This window comes from Bombus flavifrons, chromosome 5 (genome assembly GCF_040668555.2).
Source record: "Bombus flavifrons isolate JBK064 chromosome 5, iyBomFlav1_principal, whole genome shotgun sequence".
NCBI classification, from domain to species: Eukaryota; Metazoa; Arthropoda; class Insecta; order Hymenoptera; family Apidae; genus Bombus; species Bombus flavifrons.
In genome coordinates this window covers 7,354,212-7,380,653 of record NC_138446.1, presented here as the reverse complement: position 1 = coordinate 7,380,653, position 26,442 = coordinate 7,354,212, and the positions used below count along the sequence as shown (strand labels likewise).

General features: G+C 35.6%; 1 long non-coding RNA gene and 2 other non-coding genes across 4 annotated transcripts in view; 1 reads left to right on the top strand and 2 right to left on the bottom strand.

The window, feature by feature from the left end:
• Positions 1-3,426, top strand: part of LOC138179723 (uncharacterized) — a 162,802-nt gene extending 159,376 nt beyond the window's left edge. For both annotated transcript variants that reach the window (XR_011173104.1, XR_011173103.1), the window contains exon 4: positions 976-3,426. This is a non-coding gene — a long non-coding RNA (uncharacterized LOC138179723). The remainder of the gene's footprint in view (positions 1-975) is intronic.
• A 19,770-nt stretch (positions 3,427-23,196) lies between these two features.
• Positions 23,197-23,269, bottom strand: TRNAV-AAC (transfer RNA valine (anticodon AAC)). Its single transcript has one exon. It is a non-coding gene; the product is annotated as a tRNA-Val (tRNA).
• Positions 23,270-23,683: 414 nt separating this feature from the next.
• TRNAV-AAC (transfer RNA valine (anticodon AAC)) lies at positions 23,684-23,756 on the bottom strand. Its single transcript has one exon. It is a non-coding gene; the product is annotated as a tRNA-Val (tRNA).
• Between the last annotated feature and the right edge of the window lie 2,686 nt (positions 23,757-26,442).

Sequence of the window (26,442 nt, the reverse complement as noted above, 5' to 3'; positions counted from 1 at the left end):
CTGCTTTGCATTTATACGTCTAGTTCCTCGAGAAGCGAATTTTTTATCCTACTACGTTCTATTTTGCTCTACTCTACTTTTTTCTTCTTCTTCGTAATCTCGCCGCGTTCTACTTTCTCGCGTTAATTCTGGATTTACGAGCGTTCGTGCGTCGTGTTGCAAATAGTTGCGAATATTCCGATTCTTTCATCTCGATGCAATATCGATCTTGCGAAACTTGCGATTCGCTGACTGAAGGATTATCGATAACGTTAGTTACATTTCTTTCCATATAAAATACCCGAAATTTGTAGTGTTAAATAGAAGATTGAGTCAAAATTGTATAAGATATGAGATTTTTTTAATTTTCTTACCGAGAAAAAAGTCATTAATTACCATTTCTAATTGATTCTTTAAACCTGCACCGATAATCAAAATGGGTTAATAGGTTATTCGCTAGTAATAAATTATTAGTAAGTTAAAATCGGTTCAAATTATAGATCTTGAGTCTTATAATTTCTTTTAAAAGATTGGCATGTTTTTGAATATATTAAATATAAATTGTAAGGATGATTAAAGAGTGATATTACCAGCTGTATTTATATATTATTCTACTTCTCATAAGTGATCGTATACTTTTTCTATCTATAATTACTATTATACTAATTGCTATAATTACCTCATATGTTACTAAATAAATAAACATCTTATTATAAGAGGAAGATATGATTTATTTCAATAGAAATAAGTTCTTTTGCAATCATCTGTAAAATGCACTGTATCCTCTTTCTTTTAGTTACCATTATTATTTTAACAATATGTACCTACTATTATTTTAGTAATTTGTGTATAATTACCTCGTACAATAGCAAATAGATAGATAATCATGCTGTTATACGAAGACATGATTTGTTTTAATAAACCAAGTTCTTCTGTAAATTTAGTTTAGGTACAGAAACTATCATGAATGACCAAACTTTTTTTTTTTATTTGCAGGGCTGAGACTCGCAGAGGACCAGAGGAGTTTATTGAATAAATCAAGGTCAAGCGAATGAAAGAGCGACGAGGAGGGCCGAGGCATCGGCCGGGATTCTGTCGTGGCGCAGAAAAATCAAATTAAACAGCCGCTTTTAAGTCGAATTAAAACGAATGCGCTTAATTAAAGCGGCCTGTGCCGCTCAACTAAAGGAGTTTTATTGACGGCGACCGAGTCTCCTTTGTCGGTGCCACCGTGTACCCTTTCATTATTACGTTAAAAGATGCCCGCGACTTTTTGGTTTTGCAGCAAATAACGCTCTATTTTTCTCTCCGTTAAAGACAGCCCGGTTTTTTTCCGATTTTTCAACCCGACTTCTCTGTTTTTCAATGTTTCCTTTCTTTGTGATTTCGAGACGCGTTTCAGGATCCAGCTTCTCCGTAGCCGTGTTTTTTGCTCCTTTCATTCTTACGGCTACGTGAATCGGAGATTTTTTGGAAGCGGCAGCATGGTGAAAAAGAAACGAGCGTGTGAAATTAATTTACTGTCTTTATTGCTTCTCTTTGTTAATTGGATTAGAGTGAAAAAAGTGATAGCCCTTTAACATATTTGCTGGCGTTCGCGTACACGTTAGGTCTGCGTAGTTTTATGGAAATTCATATTTTTATAGACCCAATGAAAAATCTGAAATCTAATGGTAGGTAGGACGTTGTTTCATCCGCTGAATGTTATATAAGTAGCTACTGTATCTTCGTTATTTTCTATACTTTCACTTGTCGTGTGCATTTTCCAATTTTTCATCTTCTATAAACGCGTAAAATTCAGCCATACGCGGCAGTTATTGAACGAGAAGCTCGTAACGAATGTGAAGAAGAAATGTTTTTACTATCGTAATGCATAAAAATCCGCGAAGCAAATGTTTAAATAAAGCAGCTAACACAGTTTGTGCATTCTAGTTTTCCATATAGTACAGCGCAGTTTCTGAACGATTTATTTTAAATTCTATCTTATTTTATTACACTACCAAAGGGTTAGATGATAAAATAATTCGTTTCATCGTGGCTGTAACGATGCTCGTGGCCCATGGTTTATCGGTCAGAAAAATGTGCAGACCCGTGACAAAAGGAGTCATAACGGAACCGCGTTCGCAAGCCAAAGACGAGCACGTTAACGGTGTCTGAGGTTTCACCGCGCTAAATACACACTTTTTCCCTCTCACTCGTCGCGTTAACGTCGAACCAACCGCGGACGACGACTCTTTTTCTTTTCTCTTACTCGACGATGCTGTCCGCTGTGAAAAGAAGCAGCTACTCCATCGTAGGGATAAAGACGAGAAAGCGAAGAAAAAGCCACGGTTCTCGTTGCAAAGAAAATCGGAAGAGGATCGACGTAGAAGATGAATAGAAGGCGAGAAGCAGAGGTTCTCCCTTGAAACAGGGGGACAATCTTCCCCTGTTCATTGTGAGAATTTCTAATTGTTCGCCAATGTTCCGGATATGGTAAGGGAATTTTTCTCTGGGAAAATGGTACGTGACATTATCTTTGACCATATAACGTATGGATTATCGAGAAATTATAATTTTTTTAAGAAATTTGACAGTTGAAAAGCAATGCGTAAGTGTCTGGTGGTTTTATTGTAATTGGCAACTAAGCGATTGCGGATTTTGTCATTAGGTGGTATTGACAAAATCCGCAATCACTTAGTTGCCAATGGAAATGAAATTATGTAAATCATTGGCGATATTATGTAACGTTATAGGTTTGATAATAATAGCATCAGTATTAGTAATATTAATAGCTGTTAATAATAGGATGATGTATTTTAACAGTATAATTGATATTAAAACTAGGGTAAGGGGATTTTTCTTTCGGCAGGGTGGATGCGACTAATCAGGAAATTTAACAGTTGAAGAGCAATGCGTAAGTGTCTGGTGGTTTTATTGTAATTGGCAACTAAGCGATTGCGGATTTTGTCATTAGGTGGTATTGACAAAATCCGCAATCACTTAGTTGCCAATGGAAATGAAATTATGTAAATCATTGGCGATATTATGTAACGTTATAGGTTTGATAATAATAGCATCAGTATTAGTAATATTAATAGCTGTTAATAATAGGATGATGTATTTTAACAGTATAATTGATATTAAAAGTAAGGTAAGGGGATTTTTGCTTCGGTATGGAGGATGCGACTTTTTGTTAGAAAATTGTGTACGTATCGTGAAAAAATTACAAGTTTTCTAGGAAGTTGGGTGATTTAAGCGTAACGTACAAATCATGCTTTTAGAAATGAAATTATGTAATTATTAGTAATTGTGTAATTATTGCAGGTAATCGTGTAATTATTAGTAATTACATAATTACACAGGTAATGACGTAATTAGTAGCGTCATATCATTATGATATTTCAATGATGTACTATTAAAACGATGCCTGTAAGTTAAAGAAGAACTAAATATTAGGAAAAACATAAGAAGCCACTTCTCAATTTGTTCATTTCCTTTGATCTTCCACTTCCTCCTTGCTACTCCTAAAAGATACTGAAAAGTCACAAGCTTCGAACTTCGATCTTATCGAAATCCCTGAAATCAGTGAACTCTGAAGATCGATAGTTGCCGAGCGAAAAATCCTAACGGTATGTAAAAGCTACTATTATGAAAATTTCATTTCAGTTACGTATTTCAACTCTTACAGGTCTCCTTAGTTTTACAGCAAATGAAAATTATATTTCACTGCTAGAAATGTAAAAACCATTTCACAAATGATAGCACTAAACTGACTTACATCGCCATAATTCTCATCTAGCCAATTATCACAAACATAAAACGGTGATAGTTCCCCACAGATACAAGCAACAAATGAATAACAAAAAAAAAAACAAAAATAAAAAGAAAAAGAAACTCTGAATCGGACATAGAACGAGCGCAAACGAGGGAAGAACAATTCTCGCGCCCTTCGTGTGCGGCGAGGTCCGTCCTGCTCGTTTCTTTCTCCTCCGGCTCCTCTTTGCTCGTTTTCTCGCGGCGTCGTCGTCGTCGTCGTCGTCCCTTCTTCCCATTCCATCGTCCTCTTTCTCTTCTCTGCCGGCCGTGATCTCACGAGATTTATTAACACGCGTCGCGCCTCGCGGGGATACGCCGCGCGTTGCGAATTACGGATGGAGCTCGGTCGCGCGCGTTCACGCGCATCACACCGCTCGCCTATATACTTACTTATGTACTTCGCCAGTATTATTTGCACACAATGCGACTTATGAAAAATATCTGTATTAAAGAACCGCGTTTTCGACGTGAACGTCTCATTGTTCAGCGTGGGACGAAGTTAAATCACAGACCAGCGAGCTTTCTTCTTCGATAATGGTTGGCGGGACGATGAGGTGGAGGGTGGGGAGGGGGGATATATAGAGAATTTTTGGTAGATTCGCGTATTCGTGTTAAAGTAACTTTCTTACGTCAAATTTCGTCCAGACTATGTTTTTTAATCTCTTCCTTTATTTCTCTGTGTATTTTTGAAGGCATCGATCAATGTATCATTTATGAGATTTATCAAACAGACAGACTGTCGTAACTACGGTAAAACTCTGTTTATCTGAATTTGTAGTGGAACAAACAGTTTAGGTGTAGATATAATGGAAGTTCGTATACAGCAGGAGCTCGCTAAATTTCTCCCTGTTACCCATTATTTTTCGTTCATACAGGTAATAGGAGTTGGCGCTCGGTTAGTGGGTCAGTGAATTCAACCAGCAAAAGTTCAGTTAATCGGGCATTCACTAAAATTTCCCTCCAATAAATCCAGTTCCACTGTATTGAATAATTAGCGCGAGCTTTGGCGAGCGAAATAGGAAAATCCAATGAAAATTGCATTTAACGAGGAAGTCAATAATCGTATATCGTAACTAGACTGCGGATTTTTATGCATTTACAGGAAATTTGAAAGTGCAAAATTCCGCGGAATGCACGTGATATGAAAAAGCAAAATGCTTCGTGTGATACTTGGGAAAAATTTCGATCTTTTATTGGAGAATAAATAATAATAATAAGCACAGTGTAAAATTTCAGTATAAACAAAAATATAATCGTCGATGAACATTAGTCAATTGTTTCTTCGCTCTTATCTGTGCCATCTATCTAAATGAACGCAACATTGAGTTTTCTTTACAATTAAAAAACATGGCACGCACATGGTTTTTTTTGCAGACACATTTTCCTTTTCCATGAATTTGCACTTCGTTAACGCATAAATTTTCTTCTCCTCGGAAAAACCTCGTCTCTTGGCACTCGCAGTGTTTTCTACGAACACTGTTCGACGTTCCAGCGAGACAAATTTTCTATTTCTTTGAATCATTCTTCCCAAAGATAAGAATCTGCGTAAACAATCCGCAATGTAATCGTAACAGATTCTGATTTAAAATTATAGTTAGCTAGAAACGGTAAAGAAATTCTGACGATTCGCGAGTCAAGCTCGATAAATTCACGAATCATGGGAAACGACCAATTCTCAGCATCCGGTGACTTCCAATTACGTCGCATTGTGTTCGGCGATCCTCTATGTTCCCGCTTCCGTACGTCAAAGAAGCAGAGGAAAGAAGAAAAAAAAAAGTAGGAAAGAAAAGAAAAGAGAAAGAGAAAAAAGAGTCGATCGTGGTATTAGAAGGCTGACAATGAAGAGAGGGGCCAGGCGTTGTGACTGTGTGCGTGTATGCGACTGGAAGTGGGCTAACTTTTGATGCGTTTCTAAATAAGGGTTCGACATACCTTGTGACACATGTCACTCACGCGGGAATCTGCGAATCATCCCAGGACGGGTTTAAAGACAATTCCCTGAGTTTCTCACGCGGAAGAAACTTCACTTGATCCTGTCTTCTTTTCTTTTTTCTTCCATTTTTCTCCGTTAAAAACTTGTTATTTCATTATACAGGTTGTTTCACGGTTTAACAGCCAAACTTTGTACGTGCATTTTACAGGTATAACGAAGCAAAAACGTTTACGAACACGAATATAGATCGTTTAGAGCTTTGTTAGAAAGTTACAATAAAAACATGAGATACAGGGGGAACAATAAAAAAGAAATAAAGGACGATACTTTAAGAAAAGGCAATTACGAAACGTTTCAAAATGTTCACTGTTCCTGTGATACTAATAGCGATCAAAGATTAAATTTGTTACCCTATGAAGCTCATTTTGATTTTGTTTTATCCGAACGAAACGACCTAATACTCGTCTGATATATCTTTCCTGTTTAATTTTATCCAAACGTAAAGGCCCGATGACGTGAAATTGCAGGCTATATCGAGGACCAAAGTATTCCTTTGGTATTCTTATGGTTGTTACTTTTATTATGATTTTTTAACACAGTCTTCGACAAATCACCTAATTTTATATGACATTTTTCTCTTGATTATATATATTTACACCTGAACACAATAGGATCGTTAATCACGTGAAATTGTAATCAATTTTTCATGATTTAAACAAGGCGAATGTACTTTTTAATTTTTTAATTCTATATTTATATTTCTTTCGTTCGGTTTGCTTCAGTATTTTGTGAATTTATAATTCGTGAATTTTTGACGTATATATAAATATTTGCCAATTAAATTTATCAATTTAATAGCACAACTTTCTTACCTTAAATGTCAATTTTAAATTCTAACTATACTAAATATACTTCCTTATTCCGTATATCCGTGATATAATTAATTTCACTCGACTAAAATAATAATGTGATAACGTATCATCGTTTGTAATAATGTAGTCTGCACGTAACAACCGTTAATGGCCCCAAACGAGAAGCACCTCTTGAAGTGGCGTCATAAATCCCTGCATCCCTCGCGGAACCCTCGATGGCGACAAATAAATACGCGTAAAACGGGGAGACCAGTCCCTTCTAGTTGTTATACAAACATAAAGGGCGGCTGAAAAGCCGATTCATCAAGAGGAAAACGGAAGTTATCATTAGCCCCGAGTTTCCTGCCGTGAAAATGGTCCTTCTCTTAAATTTTAAGAAACGACTCGAGAACCATAAACGCTCTGATTCTGAGTAATTTAAGAGCATTCAAATCATAGAGTCTTGTTGAGGTTGAGGTTGAGGTTGAGGTTGAGGTTGAGGTTGAGGTTGAGGTTGACTGATCGAAGAACGAGTGGATGAATTTGTAATAGAAAAGTATATTGAAATAATTAAAGGTATAAGTATAATGTATAAGGTTATGCTGATTCAGATCTTTACTCTCTTAGTGTTACTAGACAATGGAATGATAGGGAGCACGTTCATATATTTATAGCAAAAGGACATTACCAAAAAAGTTAACCTTATAGCTTTGGTTAGAGGCTACAGGGAACATAAATAGAAATCTTTTTATTAGTTGCTTTGTTCCTAGACCTTGCAACCTAAAACATAATGTATGTTCGAGGGTACAATAATATGCACTTCTCCTTATCTAGAATATTCCTGCGTAGTAGTAGTCACGGATATACATAAATAAAGATGTAGAGTTTTTCTTGAAGTAGTTACTTCAACAAGTCTGAACGAATACGAAAACACGCTATCCAGGGTAGAATTTGACCGAATGAAAAAGAACTTTTGTACAAAGAATCAAGCTTAGTATTTAATACAAAACATTTTGCTATAAGATATAAAGTAAAGATATTGATATATTTACGGAAAATTGAAATATGGAAGAGTATGTGAGAAGCACACAATGCCTACGAATAGATAAATAAAACATCTAAAATGAATCTATTTGTTGCAATATTTAGGCTGAGAAAAAAAAGGCAAATCCATATTTCTTAAGTCGTACTCGTAAAAATATAAATTTGCATAATACACGATATGACAGTCAGATATGGTATAAAAGGAAGGTATAATGGAAAATACAGAGAAATAAGAGAAGAAAACAGAGCAGAGTACCCAAAGTATATGAGATATAACAAGGATCGATAGACGATAGCGAGATTTAGCTGTAACGAGAAAAGAATTAAGAAACTCTGACTAAAAGCGAAGAAGAAGACATTACGATGAAATACATTATGCGGACAAAGGGAAGAAACGATAGAATTGCACAATGCAGAGAAGCTGAAAGAGAAAGAGAATTAACCAGAAGGATAATTGTGCGTAGACAAGAGCAAGGAAGAAAGTAAGTATAGAAAATAGTAAAAAGAAGAAGGCAGTAGGCTGAATAGGTTTCGCGAGTATATTAAGTATCCTAAGCATTGTAATTATTTTTAAAGTATTTCACTGATATATGTTTATGTAGATTGATTTTGTACGCGAAACCATCTGCCAACCCACTTTTCAAGATCGAATAGGCAGAAAAATAAAGTTATCTATCTGTCTATCCATCTATAAATTTACATAAAGATATGCAATCTAAGTGTAACTAATTAACTAGAAGCATTTGATACAGAACTATAATATAATACCTACGTGATACAAAGTTTATAAAGTAAAGAAGTTACAATAATGTATTGTACACTGTAACAGTATATTGCAATAGTATATTGATTTTATTAGGATCGATAGGGAGCATTGCCTGCTTTAGCGATTTCGTGAAGAACCTTTTGATCTTCCACGGAGCATCGTTGCACTTTTTTGTGTCAAGCTTGAGACCACGATCGTGCTTATCTTTTATCTTAATACACTTAAAGTAACGATATCGTGATAGATTGCAGTGTTTATTTAAATTTACGCTCTTGTCGTATAGAAGCTTGCAGTCTATGTATTTCTTGGTTGTTAGCCTTTGTTTAACTCGAAAGTTATAATACAAAAATTATTCAGAGTCAGTCAAAGTAATTATGAATCGCAATGGATCGAAGTTTCTTATTCATTCGTTACGGAAATATGTTAAATAAAATATTCTTTAATCGTTACTTGTACGTTAAAACGTAGCTTTGCCTCTGTATCTGTGTTTAATGAAATTTAGTTAATTTTAAAAATTAACTTTGTTTATGAGCTTTGCAGTCTATGTATTTCTTGGTTGTTAGCCTTTGTTTGACTTGAACGTTATAATACAAAAATTATTCAGAGTTAGTCAAAGTAATTATGAATCGCAATGGATCGAAGTTTCTTATTCATTCGTTACGGAAATATGTTAAATAAAATATTCTTTAATGTCTACTTGTACGTTAAAACGTTTCTTCGCCTCTGTATCTGTGTTTAATGAAATTTAGTTAATTTTAAAAATTGACTTTGTTTATGAGCTACACACAGCTTCCTTTATCACGCAAAATTTTATTCAGGTTTCAAAACCTGCCTTTATACTCTACGTCAGGTAAAATTTCTTTAGTCCGCATCGATATATTATTTCTCCTCGCCATTATATCATAGATCAGTGATTTTCAGTCTTTCTCGTCCCACGAAACTAAACCAATTATTGCTAATATTCTATCAAAATAATATATAAACTGTAAATAAAATATTTACTAAAATTCCGCACCACCAACAAATATATTTTCTACATTTGATTCGAGACAGGGCATTCACACCGGACGACTATCGTTGCTTTGGTTGTTCTAATTTTTTAATTTGACAAAATCTAAAGAAAGAAGAAATCTAAGAAAGAAATCTAAATCTAAGAAAGAAGAGGTCAGTGCCCCTGAATAAATGCGAGATACAAGTAATTAAGCAATGCAATTAGTAATGCAAATAAATATTTTAAAAATTTAATTAAATGGTGGCACCAGCACCAAACGTCTCTAAAAGAAAGATAAAAACCCTACAGGAAGTAGCAGCCTCTAGCTCGACCTTCCGATTATTATCACCAGAAGAAACAGTCATATTTCGTTCCATCCCATCGAAAACCGACAAAACCGCCGAGGGAACAGATGATATCGGTAATCTGGAACAGACCTCGCGTAATCGTCTCGCGTTTCGTTTTGCTGTCGATTTCCAAACGCCTGATAGTTTGTCGAATGATCTGGCCTTTTCCACGGGGGAATTTTAATTTTTCTACGATCGTATTTGGATCGCAAGGCGTCGGGTCTAAATGTTTTAACGATTTCCGTTCTTCCGGCTCCATTATAGTCAAATCGAGAGATCTGTCCATCTCTTCGACTAGCTCAATACGTTTCTTGTCATCTTCATCCTCCTTTATCGAACATAACCGACAGCGATCCATATTCGATCGAGTAAAAATAGACGGAGACGATGTAGATGACATACTCGCTGCATTTTTCTTATTGCCATCGTCGTCGTCACCGCTGCTAGGTTCCTCGTTCCCACAATCGTCTACTTGCATATAATTCTTCTCGGTGTTTATAGACGCAGCTAGCTTCCGATTCGATTCCAATTTCGTTTTTGTTTCTTCGGCGATCTTCCAGGTTTTCCAAGCAACGCTCCCAACGTTCTCCGCGTACCCAATCTCTCCCTCCTCTTAGCGATCGGACGAGATTGTTCTTCTCTTCGGTATCTTCTTCGGTATCCTGTGGTTCCTGCTGCGACAGCACCGGCACCAGCACCAGGGATCGTAATAATCCTATTCGAAATACTACTCGTTACCAGCATCTCCGCCATTGGAGTTTGGCAGCTCCGATACACTTCACCAGCGTGAATCAGTTACGATGACAGTGACAGCGGCAGCTTCTTCTGGCCAATTGCGAGTTATTACATTCATCATCATCGTATCGTCGAAGCGGTGATCTCTAGACTCGAGCTGGAAGCGGCGGATTCTTCGGATCTTCTCAACGCGTTTTGCGAATCGAATCGATTGCAGTGAACCGAGTCGATGCTTTTCGTGATAACGGGCGCCACTTTGGTCTCAACGATTCTACTTCTTGCGCTAACTCCACCTTCACCATCGGCAATCGAGAAAATCATCTTGCCTGTATCTTGATTCTGTGTCACTGGTACCTGCTGTAACTGCTATTTGCACTTCTCGAAGCGCTGATATCGGTGACTTAAGAAAGTTTATGACCCGATAAGATCGCCGGTTGCGATAACTTCTGATCCGATAAAACCATCAGTTACGCGTAGTTTGCCGGACATCGCCGTCTCCGTCATCGAAAAGGACGATTGATCCTGGTTCAATCGATAGAGGATCTAATCCAACGGTTGCAAATTCGCGACTGATACCATTGTCGAGGTTGCTCCTAACCGGTCAGCTATAGAAGAAACGATCGAAGATAAGAACGTTGCCGTGGCAATGGAATGTTAGCAGCGGCGTGGAAAAACGCGCTAATGCAATCGTTTCCGCCGTCGTTGTCGTCTCCGCGACTTTGCTCCGACACCGCGTGAACCAAAAGGTCGACAGTGTCGGTGCTTGTCTCCATCTGAAGCAGCGAAGTAGTAGCAGTGGCCGACTGATTCAAGTTCCGTAACTGCTTGATGCGTAGACTGGAAACAGACATGGACTCGTCGTGACAGCTGCCGCTACCGCACTGTAGCCACTGGTGTCGTTGCTGATGTCGGTATGTTGAAGACTGTCCGCGATGTTACAGGTTTCTAACAACTTGTTCAACGTCTCGTCGAATTGTCTTTCCGTGCAAGGATTCCACTGTAGCGACTTAACGTCGATAGATTTAAACGTTTGCTTAATGTCTAAAAGCGTGTAACGTTCTTTTGTACATAGGTTTACCTGTTCTTTTTACATCGATTAGAACTTCTCGGTGACTTTTTGGAAGATTCGAAGGTTTTTCTCCGAGTTTTTGATTTTTCTTTCTTCGTAAAGCACATTTACGAGGTTTGGAACCGTTTCAATGTTAATAGATATTAGGAATTTATATTATGATATGAATAAAACACGATTTAATTTTCTAAAAACCACGAATGCTCCATCGTTTAAATGGGACAATCGTACCTTTGGTATTTCTTTTAGGACACGGCCACTTGATATTATTTCAAATTTCAGTGATATCAGGGTCATCGTGATTAACTAAACGATTAACATCTCAAACATTATCCTCCTCATCCGCCGTAATAATTCCTTCTTTAGGCAAAAATTTTTCAGACAGAGAATTGTACGGCTCCGAAACTAATTTCCTGTGATAATTCACGTTCAATCTGTCATTGTGGAGTTTGCAAATATCGGTTAAAAATTCCCACGCATATTCGATTGCTCTTCTTCTTCAAACAATCAGTAAACGACCAGTCTAACCAGCATTTCAAAATATGTGTGACGATATGTATCTTTATACACGTCGCGTCGTCCAAGTCATTGTGTTTCGGCGACACGTATGAGCACATCTTTCAACCGAACACGTTGTTTTCAAATTGCTAGATTCTCCTTGTAAAATGTTTTTTTCGAAATTGGCACATGCCACTGTCTGGCAAGAGCAACGTCGTATCGTTGTGTGGGACAATGGGATTGCACTTTATCAATGTGTGATTTTCACGCCTGACACATTTTATAGTCTTCGTTTCTCTGGACTAATCACTCGCGTCTCTAAGTATTTGAAAAATTAGATTTGTCCTGAAAAACGCCTCGACCAATCGAAGCTTTGAAGTCGAGCTTTTTACGGAATTTAGAAAGATCAGCCGGTATATCAGCGAGATATTTACGTGCAGAAGCGATGCAAAAACATACTGTTACATTATAGTAACTAGAAATTATAAAATAAATCCAACAAATCTCTCTTGTATTTTTTTTCCATGATCATCTTCGGTAATCATCGTCGCTCGGAGCGTGAACCAAATGGTTCTAAATGCGTAAGAGAACATTGGCTGTGCCACGTGAGCCATTATTTCGCTCGAGACGATGGTTCATTGCGTTTCATGCGCGTCACATGGGTGGCGTGGGTCACCCGGTAGATCCTCGTTCTCATGTCGATACTGTTATCGGCTACTAAAAGATAATCAGCCGACTCGATGCGTCGTACTCGAGAGTGGGCGTGCGACCGGCTGCATCGTCGCGGAATTTATTCAGCTGTCCTCAATACCGATGGAATTCAGACTTCATCGACAGAATTGCACGTCGAACGAATTCTCGTTATAAATATCGTCGATGTGCCGGTAAGTTCGTTTTAGAGTTAGTTCGTTTTCGCGTGTTTTATAAGTACATAAATCTGTATGATTTTGCTGAAGGAATTGTCTGAACGAATTGAAGAGTACAGGAAAGAGATGATTAATGATCCATTCGAAATTGAAATTGATATTTTAGCATCGTGCGTTACAGCATGAGGAAAGCTATCAAACTGTAGCGTGATAAAATCAAAGAACCGTGGAAGGATTAAAGACGAAAGATTTTGAATTTAAAGCTGAATGATCAAAGTCAGGTTTTTTCCTAAATGGACAAGCGATTAAAGTATCAAACGAATTTCGCTTTCTTGCGAAATTACGAAGTATAGGATTATCGGATAGATCTTAGGCCATTTCCAGTATAAATTACATAAATTGTATTCCGATATCGTGCAATGGCAACGATTAAACCAAATATCCACCATTCTGTTCAATAATTCTCTATTGGATTGTTCAATGCCATCCCTGTTTCTCAGCAAAAGAAAATTCGAAAAAAAATAAAACTTCGCAAAAGCTTAAGATTTCTACCCGATAACACAATAATTTCTCACGTAGAATCTTACGGAATTTAATTTCAGAAGAATTGTACTTAACGAGCAATTAATGTTCTCAGAGAGCTTCAGAAATCTTAGAAAACATTTATACTTGTCGTGGGTAAAAGTTAATTCTTCCATATGATCCGCTTGTTATCAACCTAACAACAATCTCGTAAACTTATTAAACAATTTATACTAGTTGATTGTTCGATTTGTTGGAATAAATTTCGTGTTGCTCGACAGAGTTTTCGAGCTCGTTTTCCAAACATATTTCGATATGACGAGGCGACGTTTGCGTTCTGTTAAACGTTGTCCAAGTGCGATTCGCAGTCGAGCGGACCGCCGTTTTACGTAATCGCGATTAAGCGCGTCCTTGCGGACGTATTTGTCCGGCTCGTCACGCGACACGCGCCATTGCTTCGAGAATTTTCAACGCGCGTCCCGCAGCGGCGCGCCGAGCGTAAAAAAAACCGGTTCCGGCGGCGGCTCGCCTCGAAAGTCCAAGCCACGCCGTGAAATATATCGCCGATTCGAGATTCCGGCCTTCCTCCCGTCTAGGAATATTAATTCCTCCTCTTTTATTCCCTTCTTCCGCCTGTTTCTTACCTTCCCTTTTTTTCTCCCTTTATGCGTTTCATTCCTCTCGTTACGGAAGTCGGATTATCGGGAACTTGATGATGAAAATTAATCGTTATTGACTTTGCAAGATGAAAAGTTGATCATTGTGAATGAGACAGCGAACTATCGACCTCGTCAGATGAATAATTAACGCTAGGAATATTGGAATTTCTACTTGCTTTTCTTAGAAATATCCTGTCTCGTAGCTAAAAAAGTAGTGTACGAATTAATTTGAGGAAACGTGGCGCTGTTTTTAATATACGCACGGGTTTCCTCGATCTTTTGAAGCTGTAAAGTAGTAAACGGTAGAAGTAAAATAGTATTTGTTTCAATATTTGTTCGTGATTACCTTTGCAGGATTAATGTTTCCGTATGGTGTTAAGTTAATCGACATATAAATTTTAATTTCTAAAATTTTTCAATTGCGTCACCGGAGTGAATTGCGAACAGCAGAGAAAGAAATATTTGAGAATTAAGAATTTAGATATTTATTGTAAGCAACTTGTGGAAATTAAAAAATATCCCAATGACTTCAACGATCCATCCAATACGTTTGAGATCGAGTAGGATTCCCTTAGCTAACCGCTAAGAATTTCTTTTATTTTTCGTACCTTCGGCACTGTTTAATATCAATTTGCTACGTTATTCATTGATAGTACGTGAAATAACGATGTACATGAATAACTTAGTGATTACGAGTACGATTACGTATAACAGATATTTTTTAACTTATCGAAATTTCAGAACACGAGTTCGTCAGACGTATAAAAAGTTTTCCAAGAAAGGATGATAAAGCTAAACTACAGGGAAACACTCGTAAAACACGCGTTATAATTCCAATCAGCTTCAAACACACTTTTACAAGACCTATCCGTTTCAACGTATGTATATGTATCTACATTGAAAGCTGCTTGCTTTACACGTTTTCTTCATTCGCTAAACAGATTACAGCCGAAGTTTTGATGTTTTTTCTTTCGTTGTAACTTGGCACGATAACATTAAGAAAACTGGCGGCTATTAATTGCGATTGTGTCTGTATGGAAACCTCGTGGGTCACTAAAGTAAAGGGTGTTTGGAAATTTATGCAGGAATCTCGACCGCATTCCGTCAACATGGCGAGCGTAGAACGTGATCTAGCGAAGTTTCGTCTTGATTCTTCGATTCTTCGAATGATCGTGCTTAAACAAAATTGAGAATCTTTGTTTTCTTAATTAGAACGCGTTTTCAAGGTAAATTCTTATACTTAACAGATTGGATATTTTATATTTAAATAAGTATTCTTAGGTGTAATCTCTTCGTGATACAGATTTGAAGATATATTATAGATCAACATACGAGTAATTGCTGTTGGTTTTTAGAAAATTAATTTTAGATCGATGATTCGATACGATTATTAGATTATTTTCCCGGAAGATATATCATGCGACGTTGTCCGATTTATCGTTCTGAGAATCGCTAAATTGCATTTTTAACAGATATATTGCTTAATTTGAGAGATAAATATTTTAAAGACCAGGTGCCTGATCTATGTGGCCAATAAAATGGAAATTTAGTTTTTACACGTTTCGCATAAACTGTGAAAACCTACGCATCTGAAAATATAAAACAGTTGTGAAGCTTTCCAGTTTTGTCGCCGTTATAAACGCGTTTTCAACGTTCAACTTGCACATGTAAAATTTTATGAAATATTTCGCACCGTAGCAACGAATAAATTCAACGCACCATTAATATTTCACGCACTGAGAGCGAACAATATTGAGCGCAACACGCGCACTGTAACTGCAATAAATATCCATCGCGTTGTATTACCGTACACGAACGACCGAATTTTTTCAGTCATAAAATAACCGGCAAAAGATCGAAACCTAGCAAAAATTAAATCTACTGTAGAACATCGGTAACTCGAACCTCTATGAGTCGATTGCGAAGCTCTCTAAGTCGAAACATAAATTTTCTCTATGTCGAATTATTTTCTCCACGTTTAAATGCGTTATTTTATTCGTCGAATTTAGAGAAGCTCAAGCTATGCAAATCGAAGTTCGCCTTTGTAAGTTAACGTGTACCATGTCCCCCCTTTTTTGCACGAAAACTATGTACATATTGTCTTTCGTCGCGTCTTTGCTCTTGCTGCTGATCAAACTGATCGCCTTTTGTCAGTCGAGTCAAAAGCGTAATCGTTTGATTTGTTACGCGCCTCTACGTCTTTGAATATTTATAGACCGGGAAACCTAATCTATCTATGAAGCCTCTATAAGTTGAATTTGAATACGAATAGCTTCGATAGGTCGAAAGCAATCCATAACCCGAAGATTTCAATTCTTCCTTTGAGATTCGAATTATCGAGCTTCTGTTGTATTAATTATATTATTTTCTGATATTACAACATGTTCTTCAAATTTATATATAAGTCGTTCACAATTAGAATTCGAGCTGATCAATTGCAATTTTTATGGAACTATCAGTTTCAAAATATAATTGAAGGATATAAACGTTAATCGGTGCACGTAAATTTTTCATTAAAAATCACTTACGTCATGTGAATAAATTTTCCTTGTTAAAATTTCCAGTTCGCGGAACTGTTCGGTTATTATAGCTTAGGGTCCTCATACGAAATGTAATAATTAACCAAGATTATCAGGAAAAGGATTAATTCATCAGAATTTTATATTCATCTAAAATCAGGATTTCAATCTATTTGCAGGAATTACAGAAGTATAATAAATTGATGATATCTATGTCGATATTCCTACAGTTTCCTTACATAAATTCTACTGACAAACTTGCGATGAAGTAAATAAACAATTTCGAGAATCTAAATTAAAAAGACGGTTACAACGTTACAACAACGAAATACAATATTCGCATGAATACTAAGATTAACCAGAGCAGTGATCGAAAGATGCAACGGATATAGACGTAAAAAACAAAAGATCGCGAATATAATATTGAACGTATGAGTTTAATATATCAAACATATGTAATTCGTTCGTATGAAATAACAATTCTTTTCCATAATTTTCTAATGATTTTTCAAAAGTATCAGAGTAGTGATCGAAAGATGCAACGGATATAGACGTGGAAAACAAAAGATCGCGAATATAATATTGAACGTATGAGTTTAATATATCAAACATATGTAATTCGTTCGTATGAAATAACAATTCTTTTCCATAATTTTCTAATGATTTTTCAAAAGTATCAGAGCAGTGATCGAAAGATGCAACGGATATAGACGTGGAAAACAAAAGATCGCGAATATAATATTGAACGTATGAGTTTAATATATCAAACATATGTAATTCGTTCGTATGAAATAACAATTCTTTTCCATAATTTTCTAATGATTTTTCAAAAGTATCAGAGCAGTGATCGAAAGATGCAACGGATATAGACGTGGAAAACAAAAGATCGCGAATATAATATTGAACGTATGAGTTTAATATATCAAACATATGTAATTCGTTCGTATGAAATAACAATTCTTTTCCATAATTTTCTAATGATTTTTCAAAAGTATCAGAGCAGTGATCGAAAGATGCAACGGATATAGACGTGGAAAACAAAAGATCGCGAATATAATATTGAACGTATGAGTTTAATATATCAAACATATGTAATTCGTTCGTATGAAATAACAGTTTTTTCCCATAATTTTCTAATGATCTTTCACAAGTATAATACTAATAAAATTGAAATTGAGGATGCGGAACTATAACCAACAAATCGTAATAAAAATTGCAAAATTTGCGCATGAAATACTAGAAATTGTAACTAACATAAACTTTTTTACACGCTACGTATATACCTACAAAAATTCTTCAATTTGCAGCAAACACATGAAAAATTATTGCCAATACAAGCGTGAAATCGTTCTCTTCGTTACACGTAACCTACCTTCGTTTCATCGATCACGCTTCCAATTACTCGAGATTAAAAATCACACGGCAAAAAGGAAAAAAAAATGGATGAAATACACGGGGAGAAACGGTTTTAGGGGGATCGAGACGAAGTGAAGAAGGCGAGAAACGTTGCAGGGGGCGCGATCGATATCCCGACATCCTGGCCCACGCGTGAAATCAATGCCTGTTGGCGTCGCTGAGGGCTGGTCACCATATTGCGGCCGATGGAATCACGGATGAGCTTGGAAAAGATTCGATTATGTCTCTGTGATAGCATATATAATGCCATAAGTGACTAAGAAATTATTAGAGTGCGGACATTTATGCAAACTTGTATTTTTATAAATATGATTAAAAAAAGATGGTACCTGGCTAGAAAGAAGCTTTGCTAAATATTAATTACACAGTGTAGATATTAGGAAAGATATGATGAATATCATGGACTTTATATATTTTTGTAGATCGTGTGCGTTCTCAGTATATCTGAGCCTTTATGTTTCGTAAAAATGCAAAAAAATTCGCAGTCTAGTAATTATAATTATTTATTTGTCAACTATAGTCCAGAAATTCTATCGTTTCTCTGCAACTATGGGAACAACGCACCTCTCACTTGTATTTTGTATTTTTATAAATAATTCAAAAAAATGGTACCTGGCTAGAAAGAAGCTTTACCTGTTAAATATTAGATATACAGTGTAGATATTTAGAAAGGTATAATGAATATTACAGATTCTATATATTTTTGTAGATCGTGCGCGTTCTCGGTATATCTGAGCCTTTAAGTTTCGTAAAAATGCAAAAAAATTCGCAGTCTAGTAATTATAATCATTTATTTGTCAACTATAGTCCAGAAATTCTATCGTTTCTCTGCAACTATGGGAACAACGCGCCTCTCACTTCTTTTCAATATTTCAAAAAATCTTCATTCCAGGATAAAGAATACTATTTATCTTCTACGATAAATTCGGATAAATGAAAATTCTGATATAGCACCATGTCAAATTCTTTTCTTTTTTTCGGATGCTTCAGCCATATTAAACGTAACAAAGTGGAAAACGGTACCTCGAAATTGTATTACACGTACAACTGCAAAAGAAACACGACCGAAAGCTTCACGCAGAGGCGCAAGTTCGTAAATTCCCGCTTTATCGTAACAAGGCGGAAAAATGAATCGATGAATCGTCGTGGGCTCACGTATTTCGTCGTATCGGCTTCCACAAATCGCCGGGCGCGTCGTTCGATTGATAAAAGCAGGAACGGTTCCCCGGGCTGGTTTATTAAGATCGCGGTACGATATTTACGGGGTGACTCAAGGCGATCGAGGAGGCGTAATCGAGGCCTCGAAGACTCGTCGAACGCGTTACTTTCCGATAAGCTGGTGAACCGTTTCATGAGGTCGTGAATCTGTGATCATCGATAACCGGCTGATACGCTGTAATTTCTTTCCAGTTCTAATAATAACACGAAGTTGGTGCAGCCGAAATGTCGTTTTTTTAACGTCTCAAATTATCATACTGATGCCACGCCTTAAATTTCATTCGATACTCAATTTGTGTAAGTCATGGTAATCATTCTTCAAGGATGAATCTATTAAGATTTTCTATCTATTATTCGAAGATAGATCTATTATTCGAAGAATAAATATATTTTCTTTTTATTTTCCTTCTATTTCTTTTCTGTACTTTTGTTATCTTTTTCCTTTTGGTAGATATTTTTTACCTTTTCTTATTGTATTTAAACGTGACAGGTAATATTGAGAAATATTTTGGGAAAATAACGTACCAGTGTCTGCACTATATGTTATAAGCGTTTTTCCATAATAATAAAATCATAACGAATAGAACTATACCAATTATACCTATGTGTTTTGCTACCATATTTATTGTTGTTATATAGAAATAATATTTGACTGTTTTATGCTAACCGATAGTTTCTGAATAAATTATTGGAATTATAATATCGAATTATTTTCAATGTTCAAATTTACCAAATTACCGCATTAATATTCTGTAATATCGATGAATAATTCTTGTCCGAATCAACAAATGAAACGATTGTTCTTCGATTATTAAAACGCCGGAGTAATAAAATGAAACTAATTGTCGTATTAAATAACAGTTTCAAATAAATTCACCAATTCTCTTATTCGTTCACTCGATTACATGTCGTCGATTTTCTATTTTCTACTGTTTTTAACATTCGCGTGAACAATATCTTTATCTGGATCCTCTGCTTTAAAAAAATAAAAGTGCTTCCAAAGATTAATGACTTTAAATCCAGAACCGACTTCCCGAAAAATATTTATTAAATTTATTTATTAAACCAGTGCTTTATTGTGGATATTTCCCCCACCCATTTATAAATGCACGAAAATCCGCAGTCTAATCATTGCATAATAATTGGCAAAAGTATTCGTACACTTGTTCGCATCTTCTATGAACACATCTTCTTATCTGTATTATACTAAACATTTTGAAATGTTGTTAGCACTGTAATGACATCCAATTATCAGGAATTTTACTGGTAAAATGTTTGACGATCCTAAAAGTGTATACAAAAGTTACAAGATGTTTAGTATATGTAGTGTAAATATATTTTACAGAGATCGTAAAAATATTTGAACAGGCAATCATGCACGATATTAATAAGTCTCGGTCAATGGAACGTCCTTAAACACCTGTTACATGCTGAAGGTGAAAATCCCTATTGTATAATACTAATATTGTATAATACTAATTTTGTATTAAATACAAGCTTGCAGTAAATGCAAAAACTCTTACACAATATTTTTATATCGCACTCAAATTTTGCCTATATAATGATAGTAGTTGCGTCTCATTACAGTGATAGGTAATCAAATTTCAGAATATTTTAACTAACGTTACAAGTTTTTTCCACGAATCGTACTATTTCGACGTATTCTAATCGAATGTAACGTTTATTTAATCGTTTTTCGGTTTTGAAAAAATCGCTCACTTCGGACCGACACGACCGGGCTGTAGGGACTCAAAAAAATTTTGCACCGGCTCGAGGAGACCGAAGACTTTTCTTGAAATATCTGCTTAATTAACGTACATGATAAAATAATAAAATACACACGAAAAAGTTTTCTATGACAAGTGAACAAATACTTTTCGAATTACTGTAGATACTTTTACGTATAGATACTCATTTCCATTTTTCATTTCTTTTTAATTTAATTCTCCTATAAATCGAGAGTATTTAATGCCTTCACATTCTTCAACTTGTCTATCTAGTACTCTGATAAGTGACGTCGATTTGTTTCCAACCTTTCTCTTCATTACTCGCTTCCGGTTTACCAGCATTTTCCTTGATCACAGTTAATCATCGCGGGGCTCTTTCATCGTAGCCAGCACCGACGCGAAAGAGGTCTCGAAATAACGTGTCGTGACCTCGATACGCTGAACGGCCTCCAGATTCGCTGGTTGGCTCATGGCCCGATTTTCCTTCCGATATCTTTCCGCTGCACCCTCGAAGACCACCCCCTCGCTGTTGTTCGTTATACGTTCGCTGGGACGATGCTCTTATTCTGAATAATTCGCGGGCTTGAATTTTATCGATGATTTTGAGCGCTTCTTAAGACGTAGGCTGGTTGTTAGAAATTTTCCCTAGGAGTTGGAAAGGCTCCAAAATTAATTGTGAATAAAGTTTTGGCTGAAACGGTTATGAATGAATTGTGAATGTTTATACATTTATGAGAAATTTAAAAATACAATAATGTGCAGAATGCATATAATGCGCAAAATTATCTAAAGTAAAGTATCTATTAGAATATTTCAAAAGCGAAACAAGTGTCTATTCGGATTCTAGGATATTTCTTCAAAATATGAATTTGGCAAACTGAGTTTGCATAAATATGCTCGATCTAATTATAAGATAAGAAATAGTTATAGTACATTGAAGTGATTCTAGAGTATATCGATTAAAAATATGCGAATACTACTTATAGCATCCAGAGACTAAGAGGATGAAAAATCACTTGTAAATGTAAAAATTTAATACACATGCTATGACTAATGTATTAAGAAAGAGATTTATAAACATTTTCCATGGTGCGGTGGTTGACAGATCATTGCCATATTTTTTTATTTCTTATTTTTCGTTTCACCAGTTATTTGATATCTGTTCTGTTCTACTTCTACAAGGATTCTATATAGATTTTATACCGGTTCAAAACTGTTGTTAAATTGGTTTTATACTCGTGTAGATATTACGATACTCGTTGTTTTCGATAAAACTTAATTTTTCGTTAGTGAAGGTTAGAGAGAAATATATTTATTTTCAGAAATGATGCGAATATTAGTGGTATTAGTAGTAGTGAATAAAATGAATTGAATGCACTAAAAACTGCTAGCAAAATATAATTGATATATTAAATGTATTAAAGAAGAGATTAAGTAGCTCATAGAATTATTTCTTTGAATTTAAAGCTTCATGCGCCGAGTAATCGGGAAGTGTTTGCATTAAACGGAACTTTCTTTTCCAAAATCTTTTTTAAAATAAACTGTTTTTCTATAAATGTTCAAGGAAAAATATTAAATAGGACACCTAATCCCTTTAACATCGGATTCTATGTAGTTACGAACGGTTTAATGGTTTAATTTCGCGTAGTCACGTCGCGATATGTCGGACATTAAAATCTTCTTCACAGAAAATTCGGAACAAGTGCCGGCGAAATGGATAAATGAAGCTTTCAGTGCTACAGATTTATATGCCGCCGGTGAAACATCATTAATGTGAAGTATGAGGCATGGACGTGCGTTTTTAAAACGCTGGAAAGTATTTTGTCTGCTTTACCTTTGCACCTCGCTGTTTTTAATGACATTTTCGAATTTGGTGTAAGCTATGACTATTTAATAAATTCGTCAATGTATTAGCGTACGGGTCAAACAAATCGTACGGGTAATAAATTAAGGAAAATTCTAAAAAATAATCCAAGAAATATCAAAAAGTCTAGAGAATAGTGGTTGTATATCCAAAGTACCGAAGTTCGTGGATATTTTGTTAATGAAATATTTCCAAACATATTAAGATTGTCAAAAATTTAATTTTACCACAATTATCTCACGACACACATCAACGATAAACTACGTTACACGATTACTGTTTTTAATTACTTCCACTTTAATTTCGTTACTTCTATTTTCAATTAAAAGTAATTTGTACACTGTGTATTGTGTATATTTTTTCACAAAATATTCAATGCAAAAAGAAAATTAAATGTTTCCGCCCGGGATCGAACCGGGGACCTTCCGCGTGTTAGGCGGATGTGATAACCACTACACCACGGAAACACGCTTGTGCGTCAACTTCTCAACACCGCCCTTGACGAGAATATTAAATTTTCATTTAAAAAATTTCTTAAATCTATTTATTACTTGATCGTATATGATTCTGACCTTAATTTAAGAATTAAAACTACATTATACTATGAAATATAGGCTGCAAATTTTTAAAGAGTGTGAGTCATGAATATCATATTAAAAATCAGATATGAACAAATAATGGTAAATATTTATTGAAATTACTTTTAATATAGTAAATGAATATGAAGAAATATCGATAAAATAGTGATTTAAAGCTAAAATTTTAGGCGGCCGTGGTAAATATAGCGGACAATGATGTTGATCGTATTTTAAAATTACACTACAATCAACTAATACTTTTAGATATAGGTATCGTAGATACTACAAAAAAATAAAAAAAAATGTTTCCGCCCGGGATCGAACCGGGGACCTTCCGCGTGTTAGGCGGATGTGATAACCACTACACCACGGAAACCTGATACTGATTGTTCGCTAGAGACAGTCCAGGATTTTGCATTTATTTAAATTTATTTATCAATCATTTATTTTTCATTTTCTTTTTACAGCTAAAATTTGATGAAGTAAATATAAAGACGCTTCCGAAAATTATAAAATAATTGTAGAAAGCTACTAATCACGATCAATTAGTTCCCTAGTTTCTTTTTAGTGATTTTTTTTCTTAAATGAAGTAAAGTACGACGCTATTGTAAAATATGAGCAATGTCCTTTTTTAATGTATAGATAGATATTTATCTGAACGCATGAAATTCATAACATGCACTATTGGTTTTTATGTATAAAAGATTGATATGGTTTTATGTATAAAAGATTAGATTAAAATTCTTTTTCATATACCATGAAATGATCTTTAATATCCTTTGAAACCGTATTTGTAAGCTTCCGTCAAGAAATGTGTGCAGTGTAGTATAAGGTTGAATTACAAATTCTAACGCACTTATGGTACAAACATAACCTCCAAATTCTACAAGGATCCTGTAACTAAACTTCGTGGATATTTATGACATAAAGTACCAATTGTTCTGTAGAACTTGATTGCGTATCAAGATCATGAAATGCATACGTATCATTTTCAAAAAATCAAGCAGCTAGAACTTTAATAATTTCGCAATTCTTTCTTTCGCTTCAATTTTTCCTGTGTAGTCATCTGACTAAATTCTATGTACATGCATGTTAAATATATTTTTACCAAAATTTATACGCACACATAGCGGTAGCGAATATAATACAGTTATAAAATAATTACTAAATAATATCCTTCTTTCCTTTCTTGTTTCCCAAGAATTTGACAGAACATTGCCTCTGTACTATAAAAGTTTATGAGTGAATATAATTCATAACATCTTCTCGTCTTTTAATATTTATTTTCAATGCGTCAACTTAAAAATTATAAGCAGGGTTGTACAAGAAAATGACATACTTTTTATCAAGAAATTCAGATAACTCTATGCAACATACGTTGTGATATACTAAATTCGTGACACTCTAACATAATCTGTCCGCTTTTTACATGTAATTTTCCTCTTCCCATTAAAACAACACCGTATAACATAATTTGGAATTATATGTAATAAGCCAAATGAAACGAAAATAAATAAATAAATATACTATACTATCTGTAGTATAGTAATTCTACTACAAAGAGTACTATATTTAAATTCCTAATACAACCAACAAGTTTTTACCCAATTCTTACACATAATTCTTCTCTTCACAGTCTCATTCCCACGCGTTAGGACAGTCCCATATAGCACAGTTTTCGAGTAGCTACCTGCGAATAGCGAAAGGGTTAATCGAAATCGGCGCTGGAAGGAAGCCGCGTGTCATTCGACGCACAGCAGCATCGTAAATCGAAGATCCACCCGGCGGCCGACCAATCAGCGCCGCGCACCAAATCACCGACACACACGTCGGTGGACCAGCACCGCGTCCTGTTCCTCTGATCCTTTCACGGGCCTTCTATTGTCCTTGACGACCCTCCACTCCCACGCGTTCTTCGCGCTCTCGTCCCGAAAACCTGGCGTATCCTGTCCCCACCCCATCCTCCTGCCTATCCATGGGAGCCATCGCGATCCTTCGACTCGCTGTACAAGGATCTTACCAGCGGAAGGACGAAAATCTGCCACGTCTCTGGTCTCCTGGTAAATATTGACTCGCGCTCCACCGACTTGCTCGATTTTCCTCGTATTACGTGCTGTATGTATACGTACGTGGAAACGACACAATGGCACACGAAAATATTTGAGCATTTGTCATAGGACAATTTTATGTATAATAACATCATGCGTGTTACGTAAAGTAATTAGGAATTTCGTTAGTACTGTAACGTAACACGATTGTTACGACTGGATCGTAGATTTTTGTGCAAATTAATATCTTTGAAAATATAATTAAAAAAGTAGAATCTCGGTAGGTAATTGTTTTAACTGCCAAGTATTATGAAAAACGTTATACTTTGAATGTTCTACGTATTTTTTTACATGTGCAATTTTGTACTTTCAAATTTTCTATAAATGCAGAAAGATCTATTGTTTAATCAAGGTTACGTTAGTCAGATTTAAAACCAATTTGAAGTTCCAAGATATTTATGACAAATATTTAGTAAAGGGTTAATAACGTGAATAGCTGTTGAAGATGACCTCATCGAATGTTGAGGCTTACTAATTGATTGTTTGAATACTTTTGTGAGCTCTGCAAAGCGTATATAAATACCTGCACTAAATATCATGTAGCTTATATAAGTACATATTTTCAGATTACTTTCTAATTTGATCAAATCATGATAATCAGATCTCATTACAGTACCAATGAGATTTCAAATTATTTCGTAAAACACACATAATATATTCGTAAAAAGCTTGTATAAGAATTTTTCGCAGTATCTATGCTCTGAAATAGTCTAAAACAGAACTTCACATCTCACAGTGTATTCAAGTTTCACCTTTTCACATTAAATCATTTCATCTCAATCACCGTCAAATAGCAGCCTGCATCATCCTTAAAAAAATCTTCTAAAGTATAAATCTTCCAATATTTTGAAACAATTCAACGTAACGCGTCTCAACCACTCAACATCAAAGGAGGCTTGAAATTTCGTATGAAGAATCAACAACTCGTGAGAATGAAAAGGGTGTAAAGGAGAT